Source organism: Lissotriton vulgaris, chromosome 7, assembly GCF_964263255.1.
Source record: "Lissotriton vulgaris chromosome 7, aLisVul1.2, whole genome shotgun sequence".
Lineage (NCBI taxonomy): Eukaryota > Metazoa > Chordata > Amphibia > Caudata > Salamandridae > Lissotriton > Lissotriton vulgaris.
This window is the reverse complement of record NC_141695.1, coordinates 376436782-376461948: the sequence shown is the minus strand read 5'-3', so window position 1 is coordinate 376461948 and position 25167 is coordinate 376436782. Positions and strand designations below refer to the sequence as shown.

The following is a 25167-nucleotide window of genomic DNA, read 5'->3' as shown; positions in this document are numbered from 1 at the left end:
CAGCATTGAACTAAAAAAACTCAGTCTTTTAACAGCATGGCCATATATCGACCACCTGGGCCCAGACAAGTGTTCTCCCAGGAGATCAGTTGTCTCCTTGAGGCACATATGTTATCCTCCGACTACATGGTCTTAGGTGACTTCAATGTTTCACCTGGAGGCACACCTAGACATGGACACAGCAGAATTCTTCAGACTTTGTCAGGACTAGGCCTCTCACAAATCTTACCCAGTTCCACACACCAGGCAGAAAAATACTAGACTGTATTTGTATTAACAACACCTCACTAGGCAACTTAAGCATTCTTCCATTAGTCTGGACAGATCACAGTGCAGTCCTATTTGACATATATTCCAATCAGCCCAGTCCCAGCGCCGAAGCCCGAGCAACCACTCCCTCCGCTCGGGCCTGGAGCAAAATGCAACCAGATCTTCTCTGTAAAATGCTAAATGACTCGCTACTCATACTTTCTGGCAAACTAGAGACTGCTGTCTCTCAATATACTCTATGGTCAGATACTGCTGTCAGCTGCCTGGCACCGGTTAAAATGGTTAAGTCCAAATGAAACAATAATTCAGCCCCTTGGTTTACTGCTGAACTTGGGGCTTAAAAACAAAGCTGTAGAAGACAGGAGAAGAAACTATAATGAGGAAGGAAAGGCCAAATATGAGATCTGTTTAGCAACCTAAAAGATTGTAATTGTAAAGGGAAAAGCTCCTTACTTTACTAGAATGATAGAAGAAGCTAAAAACTCTACTAAAGAATTGTTGCAATGGTCATCAAGCCGTCAACGGACACTAAAAAGTCACTCACAGACACTAGTCAATCTATTTGCAACACCATGGCCAGCTTTTTCTTACAAAAAGTGAAAACGGTGTACAATAGGAGCCCCCCCTACCTTCAGCTATAGGGCCTTTACCACCTCACTGGATGAACGGAAAACTCCTAGTGAGTTCGCTATGCCCTCTCCGGAGGAAGTCACCACACTACTCAGATCAACGGCTTCAGGACCCCTAAACTACAAGGGTTGCTAAGCTGGCGACAGACTATTGCCTCTGCTAATGAGCACTTTCAATCTAATGTTTCAGTCTGGCTTTTTCACGTCAATCTGGAAGATAACCTTGTACTTCCGCTTCTAAAGCATCCTTTTCTGGATCCCACAGATCCAAACAGCTACTGCCCCCTCTCCTGCCTACCTCTGCCAGCGAAGATTGAGGATAAAATCATAAACAGCCAATTTGTAGAGCACAATCTCCTGGACTCCACTCAATTTGGCTTCAGCAGTGACCACAGTCATGAGAGAACCATGATCAAGGATATCGAGGAGATCAGGCAGGCGCTATATCGGGTGGAGGTGCTACCTCTGCCGGCAGCCTTTGAAACTGTTACTCACAATCTGCTGCTGGGTCGACTAGGAAAATTCCGGATCAGCAGCCCAGCCTGGGATCTGCTGACATCCTTCCTCCTCTGTTTAGAGCACTCTGTTCGACTGGGCGAATTTGCTTTGCAGCCTTTCTACCTTCCCGGCGTAATACCTCAGGGGTCATTGCTCAGTCCGACACTTTTCAATGTTTACGTAATCCCCCAGGCTGACTTAATAAAAACTTTTGGGTTTTTCTCTGACTTCCTAAGCAGGTGACATCCAAATTGTCATCTCCTTGACCAACGTCGATACTGGCACAGGGTCCAGATTTAGTGATAGCATGGAGGCCGTCAACGCATGGATGGACAGGAATGGCTTAACACTGAACCCAGGAAAGACGGAAGTTATATTGTTGGAGTCGCAGGAAATGGGTTCCTAACCGGCATCTTTTAGGAAGACCCGCAACCTTGGTGTTCTGATTAATGACAAACTGAGCTACACCGCTCTAGTCAATGCGGTGACCTCATCTGCCTTTTTGACCCTTGAGACACAAAAAAATATATTACCCTACATTCCGGTAAACCTTCAGAAAATACTTGTCACATCACTGGTAATTGCAAAATGAGGCCACTATAATGGTCTACTTCTCACTGCGCACCAATGCATATAGAACACATTTCAAACTGTGCAAAATGCTGCAGCCAGACTTCAACTGAAGATTCCAAAATATCACTCAGTGTCCAAATCAATAAAAAACGACACTGGCTCCCTATAAGACAGAGAGTTACCTTTTAAAGTGCTTTGCATTGCTTACAAAGCACTTCATGATCTAGGCCCACATTTTTTACAACACAGTTTCAAATGGTACACCAGGCGCGGTGCGTCCACTGGGGCGTAGGGGCGTAGCCCCACTAAGCCCCATGGACCCACCGCGTCGTCACTAAAAACCAAATACAAATATTTTAAAAAATCGCGCTACCTGCCAGCCGGGAATCCGGGAGACACCCGACTTTTCCGGAGTGCGGGGGGGGGGTCGAGGATTGGGCCTGCTGCAGCTGCGCAAGTGAGTTTTTGGGCACAAACATGCCCGCGCATGCGCAGATTGTTTCCCTGTGAATTTGCCCTTAGAGAGAGGACCAGGGGGGCGGGCCGCAGCCCCCGGGGTTGCACAGGGCGACTGGGCGAGCACTCATGGTGCCCCCCCCAGCCAATCCTGGTGCTGCATACTGCGCCAGGATTGGCTGGTCAATACATAGCCCGGGTACATAACCCCCTGTCTGAGGGGGCAGAGCTCTCTCCCTCCCTCGTACTGCGGCCTCTGTTTGTTAAGACTCCTTTATTTCCAGAGCCAATGTACATGGGGTGCTGTTGATAAAGACGATAGGGCAAAAAGATGAAAAACGAAAATTTACATGTATTGTAGTAAAATCATCCACTTTTTAAAAGACTGTCCCATGAAACCTGAAATCCAAATTAAAAGTTATACAAGTGAAAGTCAGTACGTGGAAAAAGAGAAGACCTATTAATGATTGAGGCCACACTTTCAAGTTCTCTTTATGTAGTGTCCCGGATCTTCTTGACCCAAATAGTGCAAAAAGCACAGCGGCATTTGTTTTTGTTTGTAGAGTTAGTTTGCAGAAAGGGCAAATATTAATATTCAGCCAATGATTGAATCTGGGGCTTCTGGTAATTTTGTTGATGCTCATTTTACTAAAACTATGGGAATAGCTATTGAAAATAAAACAGTTACAACGCTAGATTGAACCCTTGGTGGGTAAGAATTGACATGTGGAGGTGTTTGAACAACAGTACGCAGGGATTATTTGAGATCTAATTGATGCCTTAACTTTGCTGTCGGCCATTAATGCTGTCACTGTGTGGATGGGTGGGTGGATGGGTGCATGGATGGATGCATGCATGATGGGTGGATGGATGCATGAATGATGGATGCAGGTTATATGGGTGGGTGGATGGATGGATGGGTGGATGCATGAAGGAATGATGTATTGATGCAGGATGGGTGGGTGGATGGATGGGTGGATGCATGAATGATGTATGGATGGATGCATGGATGCATGCATGATGGGTGGATGCATGAATGAATGATGTATTGATGCAGGATGGGTGGGTGGATGGATGGGAGGATGCATGAATGATGTATGGATGGATGCATGGATGCATGCATGATGGGTGGATGCATGATGGATGGATGGGTGGATGCATGAATGAATGATGTATGGATGCAGGATGGGTGGGTGGGTGGGTGGATAGATGGGTGGATGCATGAATGATGTATGGATGGATGCATGGATGCATGCATGATGGGTGGATGCATGAAGGATGGATGGGTGGATGCATGAATGAATGATGTATGGATGCAGGATGGGTGGGTGGGTGGATGGATGGGTGGATGCATGAATGATGTATGGATGGATGCATGGATGCATGCATGATGGGTGGATGCATGATGGATGGATGGGTGGATGCATGAATGAATGATGTATGGATGCAGGATGGGTGGGTGGGTGGGTGGAAGGATGGGTGGATGCATGAATGATGTATGGATGGATGCATGGATGCATGCATGATGGGTGGATGCATGATGGATGGATGGGTGGATGCATGAATGAATGATGTATGGATGCAGGATGGGTGGGTGGGTGGATGGATGGGTGGATGCATGAATTATGTATGGATGGATGCAAGGTGGTTCGGGCTCGCTCGCTGCGGTGCAATATGCAAATTAGTTTACGCTTCACCACTTTCGAATGTCACCAGCCGCCCCTGTGGTACACCCCAGTTAGGTCCTTACGCTCGGCCTCTGCCAAACTCGCAGTTGTTCCCAGGTTCAAGCGGGCAACCTAGGGAGGTAGAAACTTTGCGCTGGGAGCCACAAATGCTTTGAATGCGCTACCACTGTACATCAAGGAGTCGCCCAACTTACCAGCATTCAGTAAAAGCTCCTAAAACCAGGCTATTTAACACGTGTAGCCTCCTTGGCTCTACTTCCTGTTCTTCTGCTCTGCCATTAAAGCTGGCACCAAGAAACCCCCAGTAATCGAGCGCTCTAGAAAACTAATTAACATAACATAATTAATATAATCTAACATGGTACTCCTGTACTGGAGAAGTATCCAGGGGCAGCAGCATGCCCGGAGAGAGGTGCATTGATGGAGCTTCTGCATGGTACTGCTGTACTGCATAAGCCAGGGTGCTGCCTGTCAGGAGCGAGGTGCATTGATGGAGCTACATGTTTAGGGCATGTACTGGATTACCAGGCTGTGCTGCGGGTAGGGTTAAGGACTTTGAGGGCGCTATGCATGGTATTTCTTTACTGGATACATATCCAGTGGCAGCTACATGTCAGGAGAGAGGTGCATTGATGGAGCTAGGCATGGTACCCCTGTACTGCATAAGGCTGAGTGATGCATGTCATGAGCGAGGTGCATTGATGGAGCTACATTTCGAGGCCATGTACTGGATTACCAGGCTGTGCTGCAGGCTACGAATAAGGTTCATGGAGGGAACTATCCATGGTACTCCTATATTGCATAAGTATCTAGTGGCAGCTGTATGTCAGGAGAGAGGTGCACTGACTGCGCTATGTGTGGTGCTCCTGCACTAAATAAGTATCCAGTAGCAGCAGCATGTCAGGAGTGAGGTAAATTGACGGAGCTATGCATGGTACTCCTGTACTGCACATGGCGAAGTGCTGCATGTCAGGAGCGAGGTGCATTCATGGAGCTTCGTGTCGAGCCCATGTACTGGATCACCAGGCTGTGCTGCAGGCTAGGGGTAAGGATACTGAGGGAAGTCGTGCATGGTACGCCTGTACTACACAAGGCTGAGTGCTGCATGTCAGGTGCGAGGTGCATTGATGGAGCTTCGTGTCGAGCCCATGTACTGGATCACCAGGCTGTGCTGCAGGCTAGGGGTAAGGATACTGAGGGAAGTCGTGCATGGTACGCCTGTACTACACAAGGCTGAGTGCTGCATGTCAGGTGCGAGGTGCATTGATGGAGTTACGCGTCGAGCCCATGTACTAGATCAGCAGGCTGTGCTGCAGGCTACGGATACGGTTCATTGAGGGAGCAGTGCATGGTACTCCTGTACTGAATGACAGGCCTGCTCTCATGACGAGGTGCACTGATGGAGCTTTGCACCGAAACAATGTACTGGATTGGCAGACGCGCTGCATACCAGGGTTTAAGTGCGCTGAAGAGGCTGCGTGTGCAGCCTGTAGTGAGTAAACATGTAGTGCAGAAGGACAGGACAGACTGGCATTGAGGGTCTGTGCTTTCTACTCTGGCCCTGCTCCCTCAGGGAGTGCTGCAGGCCCGGGTTCAGGTTCGTTAAGGAAGTGACGTACACAATCCATGTGCGACACTCGCAGAGGTGCTACATGCGAGGGCGGAGGTACCTAGAAGGCTCTGACGCGGCGCCCTGTGCCAGCATCCGCGGGGTTAGGGAGGGCTGCGGCTCGTAACTGAGATGCACAGTGAGAAATGTGCACGGAAACCCCCCACCTTCCCCCTCCCCCCGTGCTGATGCAGATACAGCTGCAGCAGGTGTGCTGCGACACTAAGGTGCACTCGAGGCGCTGTGAAGAAGACACTCTCACAAATGACGCACTCTTTTCCCGCCTATTTGTAGTGATGTTCGCCCTCAGCCTGTCAGGCGCCTTCCCGTTGACTAAACATTACTTCTTCGCAGAAAGTGCTGGCGGGGACGAACAGGTTCGGCGCTCAGAGGGGATGTGTGAAGGCGACAGGCTCGGGCACGCCGCCTCGGAGCCGGAACGGGTTATCTTCAGGTAGAAGCGCCTTCTGGGAGCACCTTTGCTATTGCTTTTGAAAAGATAAACAGTGAAACGTGGCAACAAAGGCAGCCGGGCATTGTGCGCCGGGCGCTCCATTCATGCTGCCACCCTGACTCATCCCAGCTTCCCCGGGGGCGCCATGGCAACCAATCAGATCAGGCTTAATGCTGCACTAATATCTCTGCCGGCCGCAGATCCCTGGGCCCAAAATAGAACATACATGTCTGCCCTCGTGCTCACATGACACACGGGCCTCTGGGGCGTGGTGGAGCCGGCTCTGGGAGGCTGCTGGCCGGCTCCAACCCTCAGCAGTCGGTGGTATTGAAAATCATGCCCCGGGCACAAACGAGCATCTGCGGCAGGGGGCGGCTGTATTCATTAATTCTAGTTTTATTAAGTGAAAAAACAGGTATCAAGGCGCTGCACAAAATCAGACAAAAACTGAAGAAATGCTACCTCAAATAAAACAAATTAGACAAAGACAAAAGCTGCAAAACAAAAATCCTTCCAGGCTCTGAGTGGAGACCAAGGATGCTCCCGAGTGTAGTAAAAGGAGCAGTACTGAGCGGGTGATAGCATTATGTAGTCTTTATAGCGCTTTGAGGTTGAAGGGCACTACAGCAGGCAGCGGTTGCCTCTGTGCTTCTTGTAGGAGGATACAGACAGGATAGAAATCAATGTGTTACTAGTTCTTTTTCACATATCCCTGCATACAAAGTGTTGCAGGAGGATCTTAAATGACGCACAGAAGCAGGTGTGATGCTAGTCATGTGGCTGGCGTAGGGTGACCTGTTGCCCAGGTTTATCTGCCCTGCACTAGTTTCCACCCTGGCACCCCAGCAAGCTCTTCCTAGACACATCACACACCATTGGCCACATTTTCAGGGTGCAACAGAGAAGCATGCCTGCAGGTGCTGGCCTGTTTCCGCTCTCTCAGCCTCAGGGCAGGAAGTTATGAGCCGGCCACAAGATTCAATAACATGCATTGGCAAAGCCAATAGGTCTGGACTCGGTTGCCAGCCTTTTAGCTTTGTCAGCCCTTGTTTTGGTCACGGGTTTTTATTAAATGTTGTTGTTAAATGAGCTTCCCGGCTGTTGACAATCTAAACAACCAAACTAAATGAAACCAAAATATCTTTTTGTGTCTCAAATAACGCACATTGCTGTCGTAATTCCTGGCACTGAAGAACTACTTTGTGAGAGGATGTGCTCTGTGTAAAAGAGCAGAATGCCATCACTCACAGTGAAGTTAGCCAATGACTGCAATGAGCTGACCCATTTTTCCATGCCGGAAGCAGCAATTGACAGAATAAAGTGTGAATGACACAATAACAGGTGAACGGATGGGGAGGGCTAACTGAAAGCCCCAGCAGGGAGGGATGTATGTATGTATTTTATGCATATCTGTGTGAGTATCTATGTATTTATATATATATATATATATATACACACACACAGGCACATATATATATATATATATATATATATATATATATATATATATATATATATATATATATATATATATATTTTTTTTTGTCATTTCAGCAGGCTGAAATGCATACTGATACTGTGTTATATTGTTCTACAATTATTCGAACTTTAAAATGGTATCGATCATGTTGTCTGCTGAAACAGTAAACGATATAGCAGGTCATGTTTATGGCCGAAAATTGGTTGCCGCTAAACAATTGGGAAACCTGTTTTTTCATGAATATATTTGTATCATGTGAATGAATTATTAGGTTACATTTACTATTGATTTATTTTTTGAGCACTTGCACTTTTCGAAATCTTAAATGAATTTATTGCATTTGTAACCCACTGAAAGATGGCCGCCACTAAACTGATGTCTGGTTGGTATTGATCATGTCCTTCGTTTGTCTCCATGGCTATGGAGGCGAAGGGTGGGTTTAAAATGGTTGTTACACAAAAGGGTAGTCGACATTGAGAAAGCCGCGAGGCGAAACGCGTCTGTCGAAATGGAGGGGAGAGGGACTGAAAGCACCGAATAAAGCATTTCTAGCTTTATATCTTCACTCTGCGTGTGCCTCTTAATTTTGAGCAAACCTTCTTGTCTGCTTTGTGACGAATATATATATATATATATATATATATATATATATATATATATATATATATATATATATATATATATATATATATATATATATATATATATATATATATATATATATATATATATATATATATATATATATATAAAAGCTCGTTTTGCCGAAACGTTTGTTCTTTAGCTTGCAAAATAAAGTCTTGTGTGAGCCCCCTTACCTTGAGTGCGGTATTTTCTCTCGGGAGACTGGAGGAAAAACGAGCTTTAATTTACAAATCGGTCCGTCACGACCGTAACCAGCACCCGCCGAAAAGAGTGCACTGCCAATGGGTGGTGGCGAACGGAGCGTTAATATATATATATATATATATATATATATATATATATATATATTTATTCCGCTACAGCAGGTAAGAAGAGTTCGCATCACCCGCTATTAGGCAAATGCATTTCGGCTTGAGTTTAGCCTTCGTCAGCGCCACGGGTGAAAGTGAGTCAGATGGCGGCAATGTTCACTGATGTAGTATCACACCCTACCTGATTTGTCCTGTGCTGCCCCGCCCCTACTGGCTCAGATACCAATCGCAAATGTCCCTGGTCTGTCTCTTTATGCACTGCGACTACCAGTCCAAGAATGCAATCTTCATGCTCTTGCCTGGTGGATGTTGCGTGGGGTGGGTAAGCGCTGTGCTGATGAGAACCCCTGCAATCTGCTGCCATGGAACAAGCCTTTTCTTCCAGTCCCCTAACCGTCTCAACCTCCAGGTATCTGGTGTCGTCCAAGCGGGGACAAGGATGAGATACATGCCCTGCCCATCGTGAAGCCATGTGACTCCAACACCGCCGCAATTTCGCCCAGAACAGGAGGTGGGTTCTGGCAGATCCCGGATACATCCAAACACAACCGAAGTAGCAACCAGCGAGCCAGGACCAACCAACTTGATGAGACGGGGACCTCTTATGCGCGGCACTGGAGCCCGCGCTGAAATATAGATCCATCACCTCCTCCAACGACGAGATTGAAGAGGCCACACCAGGGGAACAGGTGGAAACAGCATTTATTCCGCTACAGCAGGTAAGAAGAGTTCTCATCACCCGCTATTAGGTGAATGCTTTTCAGCTTGAGTTTAGCCTTCGTCAGCGCCACGGGTGAAAGTGAGTCAGATGGCGGCAATGTTCACTGATGTAGTATCACACCCTACCTGATTTGTCCAGCGCTGCCCCGCCCCTACTGGCTCAGATACCAATCGCAAATGTCCCTGGTCTGTTGCTTTATGCACTGCGACTACCAGTCCCCGAATGCAATCTTCATGCTCTTGCCTGGTGGATGTTGCGTGGGGTGGGAAAGCGCTGGGCTGATGAAAACCCCTGCAACCTGCTGCCATGGAACAAGCCTTCTCCTCCAGTCCCCTAACCGTCTCAACCTTCAGGTATCTGGTGTCGTCTAAGCGGGGACAAGGATGAGATACATGCCCTGCCCATTATGAAGCCATGTGAATCCAACACCGCCGCAATTTCGCCCAGAACAGGAGGTGGGTTCTGGCAAATCCTGGTATCCCGGATACATCCAAACGCCACTGAAGTAGCAATCAGCGGGCCAAGACCAACTTGATGAGACGGGGACCTCTTATGCGCGGCACTGGAGCCCGCACTGAAATATAGATCCATCACCTCCTACAACGACGAGAGTGAAGAGGCCACACCAGGGGAACAGGTGGAAACAGCATTTATTCCGCTACAACAGGTAAGAAGAGTTTGCATCACCCTCTATTAGGCGAATGCATTTCGGCTTGAGTTTAGCCTTCGTCAGCGCCACGGGTGAAAGTAAGTCAGATGGCGGCAATGTTCACTGATGTAGTATCACACCCTACCTAATTTGTCCGGTGCTGCCCCGCCCCTACTGGCTCAAATACATAGACATATATATATATATATAGGTATATATACACACTCGAGCTTAGGTTAACAAAGGAAATCTGGCACTCCAAAGCGTGTACAAAGATTTTATTTCGACATGGGGATAAGGCTGCAGAAATGGTCTATTTTGGACACGTTTCGGCTATTGCCTTTATCAACAATCATATATGTATATAATAGACTAGATGCTAGGGCAACATGCTTTCCATGCAGGCCTTCTACTGCCCTCCACTTTTCCTCCCTCTTATCCTTCCACTTCGCCCAGCTACGCTCCATCGCCCTCTGCCCCCTAGCTCATTCATCTGCCTTGCTAATCCCAGGCCTCCTGTGTATATCTCTCACCTTCACCTCCTAGACACACCGGTCTCTCTCCATCAACCCCGCAGTTCACCCCCTCTAGGTCCCGCACCTGCTCTCAACCCTATCACTCCATCCTACCCTCCCTAGTTCTCAGTGCTCTCTACCTTAGCACCCCCTGGCTCATCCCTTTCTTGCACCCAGTTATCACCTCTGCGTCTTCCTTCTTTGCATGTCTTATTCTTTCTTGTGCCCCCAAATTGTTCACTCCTTCATTCTGCCCCTGGGAGTTGCTATTTTCTTGCCCAGGTTTCACTCTTGGCTCGTGAAGGCAGGGGGGTCTTTCTTGGTTCCCTGGTCTCTCTCTCTTGTGCCACCAGGTCTTTCACTATGCTCTGCTCTCTTGCTCTCTGATTCTGTATGTCTGACACTCTTACCCTTCCCTAGATCTTACCAATATTACTCTTTTGCCGCAGAATATGTCACTCCCTTGCCCTCTTCGTTCTCTTCGGCTCCTCCAGGTGTCAGAGTTTAACTTGTTGCCCATTGTGAACTCATTCAGTGTTTCTTGTCCCCAGTGTCACTCCTGCCACCAGCCTTCAGTTCTCCACTCTTCATCTCCACCTCTGAGCCCAGTTCTGTAGGCCTCCCTTCATACTTGCCCATCTCTCCTCTGCTGCTCAAGTCCCACACCTCTGCCTTGGGTCTCACCCTTCTCTCTCTCATGGCCCAGGTTTTCTGATCTATTTCCAGAGACCTCTCACTTTTCCCTTTGCTCATCCAGGTGTCTGGCGAATCAACTGCATTGACACATCAGACATCTCACTCTCTTGACTTCTATCACGCCTGAGGTCTCTTCCTTAACTTTCTTTCACTCTCTGTCCCCTGCCCCTCTTTCTCTTCTGCTCCCTTGTGTATATGTCCAACCCGCAAGTGGCACCCCTAGTTCTCACCACACTCTGTTGTACCAAGGCCCACCCCTTCTCTGGCTGTCGCGGCCTCACGCCCAGGGGGCGTAGCTTAGTACATTCAATTTTTGGGGGGGAAAGAGGGTGGAACAGAGATTACCCTACCATCACTGCTATTGAAATGACAATATTGATGAAAATAGTATTACATTTAAAAGGCTTCTCTGCACCATATAAGAGCCATCCAGGCCTTTTTATTCTTGGTCTGTTTTGTTTGAGCGGGAAGAGGAAAGGTGGGTGTAACAAGTGCTTCAAAGTTTCATAGAGACGTGTTTATTTGCTATTAGAACTGCTAATCCAAGTGGAATCCTGACCACAGGCACTGCTAGCCCAACTGGAGGCCCGTGAACCCAACAACACACAACAACATCCATTTATTAGGGGTAGTGTCACACCCCAAACTCTCCCCCCCCCGAGCTACGCCACCGCTCACGCCTCTACCCATACCTCACTCTCTCTGGCCATCTAGGCCACACTCCTCCACTTTTCACCTCTGCATCTCTTCTGACCCCTGTCCCTCACCCCTCCCCTCCTTCGTCAAAGCAATGCCCATCTCGTTTTTGCCCATTTGCCATTCTACTCTCATTCTACTCACCATTAGGTGACCAATCAAGCTTTCAAAAGGCCACATGTATCATTATTGGAAATAGCGATTACCTAATTGCGATTCTTAGCGAACCACAATTAGGTCATCAGTGTTCCTAATGTATGAAACTTCATGAGTTTCATTTAGCGATTCCCAGTGGGTGGCAAATCAACCTACCTCATTTATATTCATATGGTAGGTCACAATATGCGACCCATTGCGAATTGCGAAAATCACGGGTATGGTGATTTGCTGGAGTCAGTAGATTCCTATTTCTTTATTGCTTTTAAATAAAGCAATACTTTTTTTAATGAAGCCTGTTTAACTTAAAGGAAAACAGGTAGCATTTAAAAAAGAAAAATGAAAAGCTTTCTTTTCATTTTTTGAGAGCAAGCAGTAGTCCGCAGGATCACTGCCTGCTCCTAAAAACATTTTTGCTAACATACCCAAACCCATTTGCAAGTGGGTTACCACCCACTTGAAGTAGGTGGTAAAATGCGCATGTTTTGTGATCGCATTTTGGTAGCAAAACATTCTTACATACCGCAGCAATTCGATATTAGGAAGTGCCGCCCTAAACAAGCCCCTAACTAATACCAAATCGGTATGCATTCGCAATTCCAAATTGCGATTCTGTAACATGTTACCAAGTCGCAAATTTGAATTTATAGCTGCATTTTACCAGTTGCAAACGGACCGATTCTGCGAATCGGGACATATTGCGACCGGTAAAATGCATGATATATGTTTCCCTTAGTCCCATCCAGGGACCCACTGAGAGCAGGAAATACAAAGACAATCAGAAGCAGGAGCAGATGAGAACTGGTGTCAAGGGCAACCTGGCAGTGCCAGGGGGTTTATCTGACAGGCCAGTGCCTGGGCCATTTAATGGCTGTTTGTGGGCCTGTTTTATGGTCTTCCGGGCTGGCTGTTTAGTGTTTACTCTTGTTTTACCTGATGTTGCTACAATCAATGCCTGCAGTAAACACAAAAGGTAGTCTTCGATAAATTCCAAAACATCTCTATGGTCTGTCTGTAAAAGTTCACAATTGCCACATGTCCTAACCTGGGCCACTTTTTTGCTATCTGTTTGGCTACTGAAGGTCACTTTTCTTTTGATGCCCAGCAGCCCAGGCCTGTTTACTGTCCCAGTCTGAACCTCAGCAGGAGCTGCTCAACCTACGGCAGAGACTGTCTGCAGTAGTGAATGGGCCCAAGTAATGTCCTATTACTTACGGTAATCTCCATTACTCCGGGTCCCGTAGTCCTCGACACCTTCCTTACAATATGAGATTATCCCTATCTCTGACAGAAAAAAGAAAAAGAAGGAATGCTGGACCTACCCTCCCCCTCCCGCCGGGAGTACAAAAGGGTACATGTCCCAGCATTCCCTCTGAAATACCAAGCCAAAGGATGAAGGCCGGCAAACAGGGCGGGAGGGAGGGAAGCCAGGAAGGTGTCGAGGACTACGGGACCCGGAGTAATGAAGATTACCGTAAGTAATAGGACATTACCCCCAGGTCCCTACGTCCTCGACACCTTCCTTACAATATGAGACATACCAAAGCAAAACCCCGGCATTCATCCCACAAAACACAACAAACAACCAGTACAGCAAAAACCAGGCATTTATTGAGCACAGAACATAAATCATGGGCAAACACAACCCAACACCCCCAAAGCAAAACCGCCCTCATCACCCAGCAAATTGAGGAGACGGTAATGCCTGATGAACGTATTAGAAGACGCCCAAGTGGCCGCCCTACAAATCTCCGAAAGAGGGACACCCCGGACCTCAGCCCAGGAGGCCGCCACCCCCCTTGTAGATCGACCCTGAACACCCACAGGAGGAGGGGACCCAGAAAGAGAATAGGCCAAGGAAATTACCTGCTTCAGCCATCGACCAATGGACACAGACGAAGCCTTACGTCCACGGCAAGCAGCCCCAAAAGATACAAACAGGGAGTCAGTCAACCTGACAGCCGCCGTGCGCTCAAGATAAATACGCAAAGCCCGGCACACATCCAACAAGGACCAACAAGGACCACCCGGGGAATCCAGAACAGAACTCAACTCAGGCAAGACCAACTCCTGGGACCGGTGACATTGAGAAGCGACCTTAGGCACGAAGGAGGAATCAAGGCGGAGCACCACCCCGCCCTCCGAAAAGGACAGGAAAGGCTCCCGTGACATCAAGGCCCCCAACTCGCCCAGGCGTCGGGCAGACGTGATGGCCACCAAGAACACAACCTTCAAGGTCACAAATTTCAAATCCACCTCCGACAAAGGTTCAAACGGAGGACTAATCAAGGCCCGAAGGACCAAGGGCAAATCCCACAGGGGAAAGGAAGGCCGGGAAACCGGACGAGACAGAGAAAAACCACGGAGCAGTCTGGAGACCAAATCCTCATCATCAGACAGATTACCCCACGGGGAACGAAAAGCCCGGACAGCCGCCCACTGGGCACGCAAGGTGGACACAGCCCAACCCTTCTCAAAACCTTCCCACAAAAACTGAAGCACCGCCTGCAAAGAACAGTGCAAAGGGGAAAGGTCCAAGGCCGCACACCAACGACTGAAGTTACCCCAGTGGCGATCATAGGACAGGAGAGTGGAAGGCCTACGGGAACTCTGGATGGCAGCAGAGAAACAGAGGGAATGCTGGGACATGTACCCTTTTGTACTCCCGGCGGGAGGGGGAGGGTAGGTCCAGCATTCCTTCTTTTTCTTTTTTCTGTCAGAGATAGGGATAATCTCATATTGTAAGGAAGGTGTCGAGGACGTAGGGACCTGGGGGTAAGGGACTTATTTTCACTTGTCTTGGCCTGCTGCTATGCAGTCTTGCTTGCCCTTGTTCACCAGCCACCAGGCCACACTCCACAGGTAGCTCCCGGTCACATTCACCTCTCTTGAGAGAGGTCAACGTTATGACACGTGTACAGTTTGATTGACAGCAGAGGCCATGTGCTGTCAATCACTCTGCACATCTGATGAAGGCTCCTGCCACTGGTGACGGTTTTTCACAGGCCTGACTAATCTACATAACTCTAGGCACTCGAACTCATTAGGACTGGATGAAATTTGCATAAAATAATTTATGGAAATTAAATAAAATTCCCAGAAAATGACGCATTATTATGTGAAGTGCTGGTTTAGGCATGTAGCGTTATTTTTTTAGCACAACATGTGTCCTCACCCGTTTTAGGTGTCAGGGCATATTTCACACTATAAAAGTAGCATAAAATTGCATCTGATGTGAGCAACAGCGGCTTAATTAAGGTTCTTTCTCATTCTTCATGTAATCTCGCAACCGAATTTTCGCCCAAATTAAGTCTCAGTTACATAACGTCATATAAAGGAACAATCTCAGATGTTTTGTGTAGGAATCGTAATGCGAAATGCAGGAAATTACGCATGTTTACACCAGAGTAAATAAAAGTTAATAACACCTTAAAAGACACACAACCTTCAAAGTCGGACTGGCCATACTGCCTGATGCCCAGTATGGCCAGTCAGGCTCTGAATACATCAAATCATCAAATCAAGTAGATAAAAGATACGAAAAAAATGTAAAGTGCAAATTACCATAGTAGGCACAAAAAATAGTATTACTTTTAAGCTCACTAATTCATATTACTTTATGTCAGGATTTGTTTAAGAATCAACTTTTTTCATTTTTGTTACCTAAAATATTCCACATTGGTGTGGGACCAGAATATTTTGGTCAGAATGTCATCTGACATAAACATCGTGTCCTAAATATCATTTAGAAAAATATCTCCCGATTGGAGTTTACAGAAGCAAATTCTTTAGCGGTACTGTCCTAATATTTTTGTAAACGCTATTTCGTATTTTCTTAAACGCTATTTCGTATTTTTGTAAACGCTATCTCGTATTTTCTTAAACGCTATTTCGTATTTTTGAAAACGCTATTTCATATTTTCGTAAACGCTCTTTCGTATTTTCAAAAACGCTATTTCGTATTTTCGTAAACGATATTTAATATTGTTATTAAAAATATTTCGGGCACTTATGCCACATGATATTTCTGAAAACCAGTCAGCTACTTGCCTGGCTTGGGCACCAGCTCTGATACCACACCACAGTCTTCATATTTTGGAATCTTGCTAAACAGCTGTGTTTCTACCAGAGGTCTCATGCCAGTTTTCACAGGTTTGGCCACAGGATTCTATGTGGCACCATAAAAAGATAGGGGGCTTCTGAATGGATTTCATGTTTTTGGGAGTTAGGGTCTATTTATTTCCTTTTTATAAAGCCCTTCAATGTGTGGTAATGTGTCCCTCGTCTCCTCCACAGCCGCTGCTATGTTCCAACAGCTCAAAATTAGAAATGTTCCCCCACGCCGCCCATCCACCATGGCCAAGTCCTTGATCAGCAGTGTAGTGAGGAGATAGCTTGCATGATGCAAATGCTTGCTAACTGGTCTCCCGAACAAGGCCCCTGCCAACTAGACAGAGTGATCAATTTCTTCACCAGAGTTATGTAGAATCTGCCCCACCACTCAGGTACCACATCCCACAGACGTAGGTGAGGATGGGTCTGAACTACAATCAAGGCCTCTTCAAGTTTGTCACTATTGGGCGAGATTTATGAGGAATTCACACAACGCAGCACTGGAACTAAAGTAACTATGCTGAGTTGCAGAAAGGATGACAGAAGAACGGTGTCATATCTACTAAGATACAAGACAGTTTTTGTTTCTCCCTGCACCAGGGCACTTTAGGCTACCATGCACCAACGTACCCTAGTGCCATGGTGCAAGGGCGTGTGCGGTCTTATATAAGGAATAGTTTTTGTACTGGAAGGGACTCTTCCAATACAAAAGCTATCCTTTAACACTCCTCCGGCTTTGCATGTGCCGTGCAATGCAGCATGCATGCAAGTAGGCCAAACTAGGAGAAGTACAAATATTTCTCCTCGTTATGCCTGCCTCAAGGATGCATAATATTTTTGCACAAATCCAGGTCTATGAATGTTTGTACATAAGGATTTGTGTCAAAACCCAAGCATGCCCATGTACCACATATAGAATGCGTCAAAGTAATGCAAAGCAGTGCATAGTGCAACTTTGCACTACTTTGGGGAACTGTCCAACATAAATCCTGGTTTAGGTTGGACAGTGGATCCCAGCATAGCACTCTGCGCCGTCTTTGCAGTACAAACATTACACACCCAGGACAAGGCACTAGTAAATATTGGCCTATTCTGTTCAAAGCCATTCACAGCACTGCTTCTGGCTACCAGTACCTACTGCCCAGCAGCATTGATCAATGCTCACCCGAGGTAGGGTCCTGAATATCGACTACAGAATATTGTAGGACACACTAATATTGTAGACAGAATATCGAGGAGCACAATATTGAGCGGTAAGCATGTATGAATTATAAAGACCTAAGCCAAATCTGTTTACTTTGGCGATATGTATATTGTTAGGGTACATAGATGTTTAGTTAAGAATAGTAAACCTTTACTTCTTTATATGCACTTACTTTTCGAAGTCCACAATATTAGTGTGCTCGATATTCCAGAGTACAGTCCTTGCCTGCTGCGTTCAGCCACCCCCCATCCTGCCAGCTATACCCATCCCTTTTCAGAACTTTCATGTTCTCGAGAGCACTTTCTAGTAAGGTCAGAGCTGTTTACTCATCTTAGCCGGGCCCTGAAAGCTCGAAAGCCCTGCCACTTGTTCACCACCCCCTCAAAAATCCATCTCCCACTACAGCGGCTACACTTACCTCCTTGATTCCTGCCTGCCAATCAGAAAGCGAATCCTATAAATGTACTTTTGTGGCTTGTATGTCGTAGCTTTTGTTCCATGTTGTTTAGTCTCGCTGTGTCCTATGATTTGTCTACCTTAGTGTTCACATTATCCAACCTCTGGTACCATCCACAGTTCAATGTGTAACACACAATCGGTATAACACTTTATGCAGCAGCTTATTACTATGCGTCATACTTCTCTTCCAAGGACATTCAAATAGGATTACATTCAAAATAAAATACATTCATCCACTGATTACTAAATCCAGCTGGTCATCCATTTATGCATTCAGCTATCTGTCGGTCTGGTCTGTCACTCTAGCAATTCAATGGTTAGTCACTCCATCAAATCATCTGCCCATCCATCTATTATTAGACCACAAATGGAACACGGGTCTGGTGGCTTAGTGGACAGTGTTCCACCCCATGGTCACAGGTTCAAAACCTGACATGTCCACTCAGCCTTTCATTCTTCTGAGGTCGATAACATGAGTCCCATTGAGTTGGGTAACATTAGGCATCTGTTATTCAGCACCAAGATACCTATGGGTGAACATGTACTTTACAAAGACACATGTTATGTTATTGAGAAACACATCTGTTAATCCATCCAAAAATGCTCTGATCATCTCCCTTACTTAGACTGGTCAATAATCACTTTGTCCAAACAAAAAAATCTTATTAATAATCTCATCGTCCATGTTCTTTGTGTAATGCTTAGATTTCTCAGAATCCCTATGACTCCAGTGCTGTAACATTGGTGGAGGCACCCTAGCTCTGAAACGTGTTCCAGCACCACTCCGTGTGTTCATCCATCAAATATTCCTCCTCTCGGATGTATGACGTTATAACACATGCTTTTACCACGCAGGCCTTTACAACGCGGTTTTTACAACACATGCCTTTACAACGCATAGTGCTTTGGGGCGCTGGATAGTGAATATTTTAATTTACTATTCCAACTCCAGTAGGGAAGGTGTTGGATAGTACATTAAACCTATTCCCTATCCTAGAGCGCCCCCCCCAGCGCAATGCGTTGTAATGGTTTGCGTTGTAAAAGTTGCGCGTAAAGGCACTGCGTGGTAAAAGTTGCGTTGTAAAGGATGTTCACCCTCCTCTCCGTTGATGTAGTCAGAAGGTCATTCACCTGTTCATCCTTCAACACATTGTCTGTCTCTCAAATGCAATACAATGCTGTTCGGCCAAAAATCGGTACAATGAATATAACTTGTCTATCAATAACTAAATAGGGTACATGTATTGGGAACCAATGTGCTGACATTCTAGTGCTCATCTGCCACCTTGCTCGTAACTCTCATTGGTGCAATAGGTGCAGTGGTACGAGGCCTATTACAACAATATTATCCCCAAATATGCCTGTTTTTTCCTACATAACAATACAGATCTAGGTGAGGTACATCCTTTCTATGCATTAGAACTCATGGCACCCTTACTACACTACTGGTAATGCTGCTGACGTACATAAACTGTGTGTACAATGCTCCACATTCACCCCATGCCATAACACGCTAATCTCAGGCACTGGGTCCATCTCATAGTTTGCTCTCCTTTTCGCTGGCATAGTGGTGATCCAGTGTGAACACAGTGTTCTTTTGTTTCGATAGTGAATAATACTCGTGAGCTCCGTTGTAATACTATAAAGTTCAAATTATTTCAAGAATGTCCTTTTTAGTTTTCTTTATTTTGTCTTCTCATACATCCGGCAATCTTGTCAGTTCTGTAGCTTACATCCAGCAATCTTACCAGTTCTTTAGCCAACACGTGTTTCGTCATATAGGTAAATCAACCACTGACTTCCTCAGGGCTAACTTAAATTCAAATGTGCTATATTAAAAAGAAAAGCAGTCCACAGTCAAGATGGAATCCACCATCTATATCTTACTATATCTGTGCACCAGACAGATCCTTAATGCAACTGCCACTCGTGTACAAATTAAATATCAGGTCAGGGAGAGTACTCCAACTCATATCATTACCGGCAAATGCACCACATTGAAATTGAAGTTAGCCCTGAGGAAGTCATTGGTAGATGTACCTGTATGACGAAACATGTGTTGGCTTCAGAACTGGCAAGATTGCTGGATGTAGGCCACAGAATTGACAAGATTGTTAGTTGTATAAGCAGACGAAATAAAGAAAACTAAAATGGACATTCTTGGAATAATTTGAACTTGATATTAACACTATGGAGCTGAAGAGTATTATTAATTTGTGTGGGGGACTTTGCTTCCAGGTGTTGGGGTGGGGTGGCCACTTCAACTCCTTGGAGCACCATGCAAATAAGAACTGCTTGGATTTAGTAGGGACACATGTTTGTGCAGACTGATAGCCTAGTCACTACTGTATAATTGTTGGTTCGATATTGATCAACTTTTATTTCATGTGTAGTATAACGTAACATTCTGTTAGTTAGAAATGTGTATAGTCCAGCATTTGCCAACTTCTTGGCTTCTAGGCATTGCAGCACAACGTATCCTCCATGAGTTATGAGGGGCTCTATACAGGTTGAGGATGGCGGTTACTGCAACCTACCACCTTATATGTATGTGTGTGTTCAGTGGAATCTAAATAGGTTCTGCATTTTCCATGCAGGAGTAAAGTGGTGATAATAATTAGCAAAAGTGTCCTCTTCTATATTAAAGGCCCATGCTGGTAAGTGTTATTTGGTTCAGGCTGGTTCCGGGACTGGTATGGACTGATCACAGGCAGACACAAACGCTGCTTGAGTGTTTTAGAATATGGAACAAATAACACTCACCAGCATGGACCTTTAATATAGAAGACGAGGACACTTTTCCAAATTGTTTGGACTAAAAACAGATAAACACCCCTTAACAACAGGACACTGATGTTCGTACTCCTTGATGAGAACGTAAGGATTGGAAATTATCAGTTTTATGTGGGAATTATCACCACTTTACTCCTTTCAGGGGTCATCTATAATCCCTTGGTTGCCCCAGTTTTATTGTCCTGATGAAGACTTGCATGGCCCAGGCATAAATGACCGTATGGCCCTAAGATGAGTCGAAACGTCGACGCTCTATATACAAGAAACCTGGACCCCTTTGTTTTCTATATTGATGTGCAAATATTTATGATATATTTATCTTGGAAACTGATGAAAATTTTGTCTAAATAACTTAGTGGCCAGGTTACACAGGACGGATGAATGTGGATCCGTTACTGTTCTGTTAATCAATTTGAATATTTTATGTCACCACCTTTTGAATTCTTTTCTCTCTAATCACTATACACATCCTTTTGCACCCCTTTGCTATGTTGCACGCTCCGTTTGGGGCAACCACTATGATCTGTAATGTTTTGCAGCTATGAATTACGGTATTTGTTTGACCAAGAGACAATGGATCAAAAATATTGCTCTTGCTGATGCTGTTGCCTGTTTATGCCCGATTACAAGTCTGGCAGATACGATACTCCGTCCCAAACATGACGGATATCCTGTCCTCCGTATTACAGGGTCCATAGGATATAATGGAATTTTATATTGGTGGACGGGATATCCGCCATGTTTGTGACAGAGTATCCCTGCCGCCAAACTCGTAATCAGGCCCTTAGTGTTTACATAGATGCTCTAGTGGCATGAAGGGGTTAACAGTTGTAAACATTTAGAGATACCCGGACCATTGGTATCCAGATACGCTCTGATTGACCCATTCAAAGCGGATGGCTGCACCCTGATTGGCTACTACAATATGGAGAATAAGTTACAGGCCTCCATTGTGCAGGCCATAGGTCATGCGACTGGGCGTTGGCTGCCAGTACTGGCTTGGGTGCCTGGTCAAACCAGCTATAGTCACGGCTGAAGGCCATGCACAGCGGTTGGTTGGGTGCCTTCAAAGGGGGTTGAGAGTATACTCAACTTTAATATGATTTAAAAAACACAGAAATTCATGAGGGAGTTGTCTGCCTGCAGAGGGTTTGGCACAGGGCCAACCCACTACTGCGCCTGGATCAAGGCATTGAATAGTGGAGGGCTTCGGTGCCTGAAGGTGGTTTATCACCCATGTGGGGTTTGGTGAAGGGCCCGGCGACCAAAGCCTACCGAAGAGCGTGCAGCTGGAGATTGGTATTCTGCTGGGAGTTGGATGCCCATGTGAAGTTGGGTGTAGAGCATTCTGGAGGACTGGTGCTGCGGCCAACCCTCCATGTTCAAAGTTATATGGTGCACCATTTACAAACCAGTAAAGTTTGGGTTGCAAGTAGTACTCCATGCTAAACAAGGTAAATGCTGAGTACACCTGATGTGGGTTAGAGGTATGTTTCAAAGTAGGTTGTGGCTGAAAGCCAAATCTGGTTGCACAAAATCCATAAGAAAAGCCAAAGCTTCAGTTAACACTAGATTAGCCACCAGTGGATGTCTGGGCATGTGCCCGTGTTAAATAGTTGTAATACAGTGCTATAAACAAATTCTATGTAACGAGGATGTATATAGGGTGTGACTACTTATTTCTAGAACTTTGCTGAAGAATTTTTAGGCATTACAGATTGTTGAATAATGTAGAATGTAGGGATGACCCACTTAGAGGTGGTTTAACTCACACCAGGGTTATAAACATGGCTCTAAGGTTGTATGCCACCGTTCTCATTTCAGGAATGTGTGCAGTATTTTTTACAAATAATGGAGGGCTGTCCATAGGGCCTGGCTGAAGGTGTCTTATCGCTGGCAAATACATACCTGTCAACCTCTTCACTTAAATTTGAGGGTCCTCTGAAGTATTCAGGAGGGTGACACTGTACAGGTCAATAGAGCGCAAACTTTTTTGGGAGGGTGTTGAAGGTTTCTAATGGAGGGGACCCAATTAAAGTCTATGGAGGCATTTTGTTTGTTCGGTGAGTGGATAGTAGTAAAAAGAGGGTAACATGCGCAAAATGTGATTGACTTGACGGATATGTTATGTGCCCAGTATATCGCAATGCACTTCCTTGACATCTCAATAGGGGTTTTAGACATTCTCACATGATATGATACCACAGCTGTCCTTATTTGCATCACAATAGGTTTTGTTTACATCGTATAAGGTCAGAATAGCCACAGATAAGTGCTATACAATAGGCTTTGGTGACAAAAAATCTTGCTGTGATGACATCAAACTGCGCGCAGCTGAAAAGTTTACAATGTGAGCTGATGGCATCAGTATATGCTGTGATGTCACTGCAACAAACTTTGTTTACACCACAGGAGTTGTTTACATCACATTAGTTGTATAGGTGATGTCACAATAGAAACAGCAGTAAAATTTGCTTGGGAAAGTTAGGAGCTGTATTTTACTCAGTATGTTCATTTTGATTTTCAAATGCAATACTTCTATTTCATTTTCAGTCGGTGGGGAAGTAAAAATTGATTTTCTGGGCCTTGTGGCAGCAGAGTTTGCACAAACCCAACAAGGGCGGCTGTGGAGAAAGGCGATTCACGTGCCCACCACAGTCAGATTTTATTTGGACGCACAACCTCCTGAGCGTTTTGAACAACTATCAGAAGTTATTTTGGTCTTGGAGAAGACTACATTGGGATTAACACCATAGAATTATGTGTTCTCAGTGAAAGGAGGAGAAAAAAAAGAACAAGCTCTACAAGATAATTGTTGGACTCTTGAGGCACTCCCTTTTGTGTCTTTTTAACCATCAGAAGTCTGCCTGTCACCCAACCGCAGGTGAAGCAAGTGTGACATTAGGAGTCAGCAATGGTTGGGGAGTGTGTGTTGGGGGATCAAAAGGCGGGAGAGGTTAATGGTGGCAGTGTGGCACCAAACCAACCATGGCAGGGGCCTGGGTATAGGCGGCAGGCTGTGAGCTTGAACCCTGCCAGGGTAGCATCAAACGTTCATCCTTCCGGCCTTGCAGAGAAAGGAACACTGACAAGAATACTAACACCGCAATCAACCTCAGTTTCTGATGTGCACTAAGCACATTATCAGTATAATTCGGGATACGCCCTTCTCCCCACCCCAACAGCCTGTGCCACTCCACTCCACAGACATAGAGGGAAATAAAACACCTACGCAAAGCTTACCTTCCTGCAGGCCCACCCATCCCCCACTGGAAATACGACTTATACAAAGCTATGCCTGGCAAGAAAAGCAAAACATGCATATTGCGAACTCCCTCCCATAAATTGTAATATCCCTGCCTTTAAATGCAACACCTCTTCGCCAACAGGGAATCTCGCGCTGTCTTTTCTTCCTTTCTTGGTTTCACTCGTTTAGTGCTTGAATAATTACGTGTTTTGAGCGCTATTTAAAGGGGCACATATGCCGTTTCTACCTCCAACCCCTTTCTTGCAAAAGCATCACATACATCTTGCCCCGCCTCACGAGGAAAACATCTTATGAGCAGAAAGACCATTACAATGTAAACTGAGTACAAACAACACGAATTGTACCTGCCCCCGATCCCACTCACGCAACTAAGTCACACTCGGGTGCAAACGCATTCACGAGCAGAGGCACACAAAAACGTACACACCCAAACTCACACGGAAAAATAAACACACATACGAACGCACGCACACGCACCACCCCTCCTTTCCCGAAGCCCCTTAAAACACACCACCTACTTACGGCCAAAGTGCAACAATCAACCGACACCCAAAAACACTAACACATGCCCCAGACGCTCACTCTGCCAACCTGATAACAGAAAACAGAATGCCAACCTACACCGCCATAGGAAAAGCATCATCGACACCCCTCTCACCTCCCACGACGAGCACCTCCCATAACACCTCACAGGCAACACCAAACTACCCCACTCCTGTGCAGAGAGTGGGGGCCCGCACCAGAGCCGGCCAGCGCCCGAGACGCGCGTGAACAACAGAACTTCATCACCTCTTCTTGGCTCGAGCTGGAGGGAATCCTACATTTGGTCGCCTACTCTTAACAACAAAAAAATAAAGGCGAGGATTCTCTTACCTTAGTGCGACACAATCCCCGCCTGATCTTGGTCCAACGATCCCCCCCTCAAAAAATACGAAAGGTCGCGAGGATCAACCAGTGGTGACGAGAAGCAGCCGCTTAGGTTGGGTGTTGGCCAGCAGGGAGCTGTCCGCGGCGCTCGGTGCTGAATGCGCTGGCGGAAGGCGGCAGAGCAGCTGTGCGGTGAGGGCGGAGTTTAGAGCGATGGAGGGGGGCAGAGAGCGCCAGGGAAGCGGAGGAAAACCCTGCCCCCGAGGCAATCAGCGCCTCGCCCATGTGAGGATAGGAGACAAGAAAACACAGGTAGACACGGGCATCGGCGGCGGTCGATTCGGGGTAGCAACTGCTACTCTTGTCTCTTTACTACTCTTGCTACCACTGGATGCAGAATCAGGAAGACAGAAAGAG

At 46.1% G+C, this 25167-nt stretch overlaps 1 protein-coding gene across 1 annotated transcript in view; it reads right to left on the bottom strand.

Moving 5' to 3' along the window:
- Nucleotides 1–24895, bottom strand: part of SYT5 (synaptotagmin 5) — a 535210-nt gene extending 510315 nt beyond the window's left edge. Inside the window, exon 1 of the mRNA XM_086930314.1 lies at nucleotides 24757–24895. The gene's annotated coding sequence lies outside the window, so the exon portion shown is untranslated. The remainder of the gene's footprint in view (nucleotides 1–24756) is intronic.
- Nucleotides 24896–25167: the final 272 nt, after the last annotated feature.